Source organism: Trachypithecus francoisi, unplaced genomic scaffold (assembly GCF_009764315.1).
Source record: "Trachypithecus francoisi isolate TF-2019V2 unplaced genomic scaffold, Tfra_2.0 Lachesis_group10, whole genome shotgun sequence".
NCBI lineage: Eukaryota > Metazoa > Chordata > Mammalia > Primates > Cercopithecidae > Trachypithecus > Trachypithecus francoisi.
The window spans coordinates 43,100,473-43,107,603 of NW_022681455.1; the positions used below are offsets into that span (position 1 = coordinate 43,100,473).

A 7,131-nucleotide genomic window follows, 5' to 3' on the forward strand; every position below is an offset into this window, starting at 1 on the left:
TGTTAGCCAGGATGGTCTCGATCTCCTGACCTTGTGATCCGCCCACCTCGGCCTCCCAAAGTGCTGGGATTACAGGCTTGAGCCACCGCGCCTGGCCTAATGTGTCTTTTCTTATTTCTATGTTTTGTGGTTTAATTTTCCTTTCCTCTACCGGCATTTCCAATGGAAAGGAGTAAAGGTTTGAATCTTATCAGATGCTATTGTCAGTCCTGCATTTGCAATCTCTGTCTGCAGAAATGTGTAACAGTCGATTAATTTGTCTCTCGTTTCTGCAGCACACAAAATATCATCAATATAATGAATGATATCACAGTCTGAAAAAATTTGTCTCTAACTGGTTGAAGAGCTTGAGCTACAAAAGTCTGACAAATAGTTGGACTATTGATCTTTCCCTGAGGCAACACTTTCCACTGAAACCTGGTGGCTGGTTCTTTATTATTTATGGCTGGTATAGTAAAAGCAAATTTTTCAAAATCCTGTTTTGCCAGAGGAATGGTAAAAAAGCAATCCTTCAGATCAATTATAATTAAAGGCCAATCTTTGGGGATCATGGCCAGAGAGGGCAACTCGGGTCGGACAGCCCCCATGGGTTGAATTACGGCATTAATGACTCTGTAAGTCGGTCAACATGCGCCATCTGCCGGATTTTTTCTGAATTCCAAACACAGGAGAATTCCAAGGTGAAAATGAAGGCTCGGCCGGGCGCGGTGGCCCAAGCCTGTAATCCCAGCACTTTGGGAGGCCGAGGCGGGCGGATCACAAGGTCAGGAGATCGAGACCATCCTGGCTAACACGGTGAAACCCCGTCTCTACTAAAAAATACAAAACACTAGCCGGGCGAGGTGGCGGCGCCTGTAGTCCCAGCTACTCGGGAGGCTGAGGCAGGAGAATGGCGTGAACCCGGGAGGCGGAGCTTGCAGTGAGCCGAGATCTGGTCACTGCACTCCAGCCTGGGTGACAGAGCGAGACTCCGTCTCAAAAAAAAAAAAAAAAAAGAAAATGCAGGCTCAATATGTCCCTTTTCTAATTGTTCCTTTGCTAATAAGTGTAAAGCCTCCAGCTTTTGTTATGGTAGCAGCCACTGATTTACCCATACAGGTTTTTTTTTTTGTTTTCCAAGTTAATGGAATGGGTTTTGGAGGCTCTACAGTGGCCGCTCCTAAAAAGGATACCCTATTCCTTTTCTTTTTTGATTTTTTTCAGCCTCAATTGGGACTTTAATGCCGTCTTCATTCTTTCCTAGTCCCTTTCCAGGGAGATATCCCATTTTACTCATGATTTTTTGACTCATGGGGCTGTATAGGGAGGCTGGGACAGTAATCTCTGCATGCCATTGTTGTAACAAGTCTCGGCCCCATAAATTAATTGGAATAGAAGTGATCATAGGTTGAACTGTACTTTCTTGATTATCAGGTCCTAGACAATGTAAAATCGTGGCACTTTGATACACTTCTGAGGCGGTGCCTACACCGATGAGTCCTGTAACAGGCTATTGTTTAGGCCAATTTTTTGGTCATTGATTTAAGGCGATGATAGCAACATCAGCCCCAGTATCCACTAACCCTTCAAACTGCTTTCCCTGAATAGTGACTGTACACATGGGTCTATCCTCTGAGACCTGACTAGCCCAATAAGCAGCTTTTCCAGTAGGGTTGGTACTTCCAAACCCTCTTGTTCTTTCCGTTTTGTTTTTCCCAATTTTAATAGAAGGCAGAAGCAGTAATTGAGCAATTCTATCACCTGGATTGGCGCTCCAGGGACCAATGGAGCTGATCACTAACTGAATTTCCCCTTTATAAACTGAATCAATTACCCCAGTATGAATTTGAACTCCCTTCAAATTTAGACTTGATCTCCCTAAAATAAGGCCTACCGTCACTTCTGGCAGCGGGTCATATACCCCTGTAGGAATCTTTTGCAGGGGCTCTCCAGGGAGTAAAGAAACCATTTGAGTGGAACATAAATCTGCTGCTGCGCTGCCTGCTGTGGCGGTGGACAGCTGTTGTACTGTTGTAATTGGCTGACTTCCTGATGTGGTGGTATTTGCTGCGGGGGTTGTGGTCCCTGAAAACCCTGAGGAACAAACAGCTGAATTGGGAATGCCCCAGTTGTTGCGGGGCCTGAGGCTGGCTCCTCTTCCCATTTCCCCAACAATGGTTGCCCATCTTTATCAAATTTAGAATGACATTGATTAGCCCAATGTTTTCCTTTTCCACATTTTGGACACAGGTCAGGTGGTTCTTTATTTTTTGCTGTAATAGCTTGATTTATTATATTCTGTTTACTTAAGACTGGGCAACTCCTTTTCAGATGACCGATTTGGCCACAATTATAACATTTTTCCCCAAATGTTCTAACTTGTCCTCCTAAAGTGACTCCCATCATTGCTTGAGCCATTAGCATTGCCTTTATGCATAGCTCCTCCAATCCCATCACAAGCCTTCACATATTCTGTAATTTCATCAACTTCTTCTGGAACTTTTCTTTTTAATGGCTTCATGGCCAATTGACATTCTGGATTTGCATTTTGATAAGCCATTAATTCCACAATAACTTTTCGGGTGTTATCATCTGTAATAGATTTTTGAGCAGCATCTTGCAACCTTGCCACAAAGTCTGGGTATGGCTCTTTAGAGCCTTGTCTAATTGAATTAAAAGAAGGGCAGGCGGTTCCTGGGTCCTGAATTTTTTCCCAGGCCCTGAGGCAAATAGCCCTTAGTTGTTCAATAGCCTCATTCTACATTACTGTTTGTTGGATAATGGTGCTCCAATTTGGACCTGTTCCTAGCAATTGGTCTCCATCTATATTAACAATGGGATTAGTAGCCTAATTTTTCGTACCTGTTCTTGTACTCCATCAATCCACCAGGTTTTAAACTGTAGAAACTGAGAGGGTGAAAGGGAAGATTTAGCGAAAATTTTCCAGTCATAAGGAATAAGTCTATTTCCATGAACAATGGAATCTTTTTTTTTTTTTTTTTTTTTTTTTTTTTTGAGACGGAGTCTCGCTCTGCCGCCCAGGCTGGAGTGCAGTGGCCGGGTCTCAGCTCACTGCAAGCTCCGCCTCCTGGGTTTACGCCATTCTCCTGCCTCAGCCTCCCAAGCAGCTGGGACTACAGGCGCCCGCCATGTCGCCCGGCTAGTTTTTTGTATTTTTTAGTAGAGACGGGGTTTCACCATGTTAGCCAGGATGGTCTCGATCTCCTGACCTCGTGATCCGCCCGTCTCGGCCTCCCAACAATGGAATCTAATAATGTTCTCATATAAGGGGAGTTGGGTCCATATTGTTTAACTCCTTGCTTCATATCTTTTAACATTTTCATGGTGAAAGATTCATATCTAGCCTCAGTTCAGACAGACGCTCCTGCTTGAGTCCCTTTCCTGGCCGGTATCGGTTGTAAAAGTACCGGGAACTCCCATGCCTCAAGAGCTCCTGTTTTCTGGCTTTATCAATGATTTAATGCAATGTACCATCTTGTCCACTAGGTGGTGGTGTAGGATTAAACACCACCGCCGTGGGTTGCTGGTATGGTGCCCTGCTATTTGGCACAGGACATACCGCTTTGAACCTCTGGAGGCGGCCCATACTGACGCTCCGCTAGCGGCCGGTATTTATAAACTATCGGCGGTCGAGTCATATTTTCTTTTCTTTTCTTTTTTTTCTTTTTTTTTTTTTTTTTGAGACGGAGTCTTGCTCTGTCGCCCAGGCTGGAGTGCAGTGGCCGGATCTCAGCTCACTGCAAGCTCCGCCTCCCGGGTTCACGCCATTCTCCTGCCTCAGCCTCCGGAGTAGCTGGGACTACAGGCGCCCACCACCTCGCCCGGCTAGTTTTTTGTATTTTTAGTAGAGACGGGGTTTCACCGTGTTAGTCAGGATGGTCTCGATCTCCTGATCTCGTGATCCACCCATCTCGGCCATATTTTCTATCGGCTGATATTGTGGATACTGCATCTGAATTGGTATTGCTGGGATAGAAACTCTATCCTTTTCTACTTGATATTCTCTTGGGGTGTGTACTTGTCTAACCTGCCTTTGAGGTTGTAATGTTATAGGTATCTGAACCCGGGAGGAGTCGATGGCCATCGCGCTTTAGGCTCTGATGGCCCCAATAATTCTGAACGTCCTTCCCCCAGTTTTGATGACTCAGGATATGTTACCTCCTGTAATTGATTGTAGTCAACATTTTGCCTTGACTGAGCCATTACAGACTCTGCTACATATTTACAATGTGAACTTTCCGTTCCTTTCCTGAACTCTGTCCCTGCCTCTTCTTCACAATCTATTACACAGCCTTCAGGGGCAGCAGAAACTGAAACGCTATCTTCTTCTGTTTGAAATGGTTCTAAAGTTGCTTTAATAATGGCCCAATCATTCCATACTGTAAGTGGGATGATTTTACCTTCCCTATTTGCTTGTTTTAATTCTTTGCCAATTTTTTCCCAATCTTTTAGATCTAAAGTTCCCTGTTCTGGAAACCAGGGGCAAAATTGTTCTATTGTTTGAAATAGCATAATTAGATTTTCTGTAGAAGCTCTAACTCCCTCTCTTCTTAAAATAATTTTAATGAAGCTGAGAAAGTAAAATAAATTTACTTTCAGTTTGTCCATTGTTACCTGGGTTCCTCTGAGCGCACAAGCTTACCACAAGGCTGACCGGGGACATACTCAGGAATCTCTCGTCGACTCGTCCTCAATGCTCACATTCTTAGCGTATCTTCACCTTAGAGAAAGGCACCCATGTTGTGCGGCAGGTGAAGGGGTGGCCTGCCCCTCCACACCTGTGGGTACTTCTCATCAGGTAGGATGAGAGACTGAGAAAAGAAATAAGGCACAGAGACAAAGTGTAGAGAAAGAACTGTGGGCCCAGGAGACCGGCACTCAGCATATGGAGGACCTGCACCGGCCCCGGTCTCTGAGTTCCATCAGTATTTATTGATTATTATTTTTACTATCTCAGCAAGGGGAATGCAACAGGAGAACAGGGTGATAGTGGGGAGAAGATCAGCAAGAAAACATGTGAGCAAAGGAAACTGTGTCACAAATAAGTTCAAGGGAAGCTACTATGCCTGGATGTGCACATAGGCCAGATTTATGCTTCTCTCCACCCAAACATCTCACTGTAGTAAAGAATAACAGAGCAGCATTGCTGCCAGCATATCTTGCCTCCAGTCACGGGGCGGTTTTCTCCTATCTCAGAATAGAATGAATGTACCATCGGGTTTTATACCGAGCATTCCCAGGGGCATGCAGGAGATGGAAGCCTTCCTCTTATCTCAACCGCAAGAGCCTTTCTCTTTTACTAATCCTCCTCAGCACAGACCCTTCACGGGTGTCGGGCTGGGGGACGATCAGGTCTTTCCCGTCCCACGAGGCCATATCTCAGACTGTCTCAGTGGGGAGAAATCTTGGACAATACCCGGCTTTCCTGGGCAAAGGTCCCTGTGGTTTTCTGCAGTGCATTGTGCTCCCAGTTAATCGAGAATGGAGAATGGCGATGACTTTTACCAAGCATACTGCCTGCAAACATATTGTTAACAAGGCACATCCTGCACAGCCCTAGATCCCTTAAACCTTGATTCCATACAACGCATGTTTCTGTGAGCACAAGGTTGGGGCTAAAGTTACAGATTAACAGCATCTCAAGGCAAAACAATTGTTCAGGGTACAGATCAAAATGGAGTTTCTTTTTTTTAATTTTTTTTTTTTGAGATGGAGTCTCGCTCTGTCACCCAAGCTGGAGTGCACTGGCCAGATCTCAGCTCACTGCAAGCTCCGCCTCTCGGGTTCACACCATTCTCCTGCCTCAACCTCCCGAGTAGCTGGGACTACAGGCGCCCGCCACCTCGCCCGGCTAGTTTTTTTGTATTTTTTAGTAGAGACGGGGTTTCACCATGTTAGCCAGGATGGTCTCAATCTCCTGACCTTGTGATCCGCCCGCCTCGGCCTCCCAAAGTGCTGGGATTACAGGCTTGAGCCACCGCGCCTGGCCAAAATGGAGTTTCTTATGTCTTCCTTTTCTACAAAGACACAGTAACAGTCTGATCTCTCTCTCTTTTCCCTACAAATTTGGCCTAGGCCGGGTGCCGTGGCTCACACCTGTAATCCCAGCACTTTGGGAGGCTGAGGCGGGCAGTTCACCTGAGATCAGGAGTTCGAGACCAGGCTGACCAACATGGAGAAACTCCATCTCCACTAAAAATACAAAAATTGGCTGGGCGTGATGGCTCATGCCTGTAATCCCAGCACACTGGTAGGCTGAAGCGGGTGGATCACGAGGTCAGGAGATCGAGACAATCCTGGCTAACATGGTGAAACCCCATCTCTACTAAAAATAAGAAAAAATTAGCCGGGCGTGGTGGCAGGCACCTGTAGTCACAGCTACTCGGGAGGCTGAGGCAGGAGAATGGCGTGAACCCAGGAGGCAGAGCTTGCAGTGAGTGGAGATCACACCACTGGACTCTAGCCTGGGTGACAGAGCGAGACTCCGTCTCAAAAAAAAAAAATTAGCAAGGCATGGTGGCAAGCGCCTGTAATCTCAGCTACTTGGGAGGCTGAGACAGGAGAATCGCTTGAAACCAGGAGGCAGAGGTTGCAGTAAACTGAGATCACACCACTGCATTCCAGCCTGAGGGACAAAAGCAAGACTCCGTCCCTGGTGCTCGGGAGGGAGACTCAATCCTTAGAATTTCTCAAGTATTAAGAGTGATATTTATGGCCCAGATAGTTTATGCTAATTAGGTGACTCATGGTGGCCCCTAAGCAGTTTCAGGATACCAGCTGACCATATCAGAAAAACCACCTCTGTGATTAGAGATTGGGGATTCAATCCACTTGAGGTTCAGGGAGGGGAAATGGAACTGAATCTCCAGCCAGTGATGTAATCAATTGTGCCTATGGAATGGAACTCTGACTTAAAAAAAAAAAAAATACTCTGGATACAGGCTGGGAGTGGTACCTCATGCCTGTACTGCCAGCACTTTGGGAGGCCAAGGCAGGAGGATTGCTTGAGCCCAGGAGCTTGAGTCTCCAACCTGAACAAGAGAGTGAGATCCCGTTTCTACAAAAAAGAATAAAATTAGCCGGTGTGGTGACATGCACCTGCAGTCCCAGCTACATGGGAGGCTGAGGTGG

General features: G+C 46.1%; 1 long non-coding RNA gene across 1 annotated transcript; it reads left to right on the forward strand.

Annotated features, from left to right (window-relative positions):
• Window positions 1–386: 386 nt before the first annotated feature.
• On the forward strand, window positions 387–4,957 carry LOC117087232. The gene is made up of 2 exons (XR_004438731.1): window positions 387–680; window positions 4,649–4,957. It is a non-coding gene; the product is annotated as an uncharacterized LOC117087232 (long non-coding RNA).
• Window positions 4,958–7,131: the final 2,174 nt, after the last annotated feature.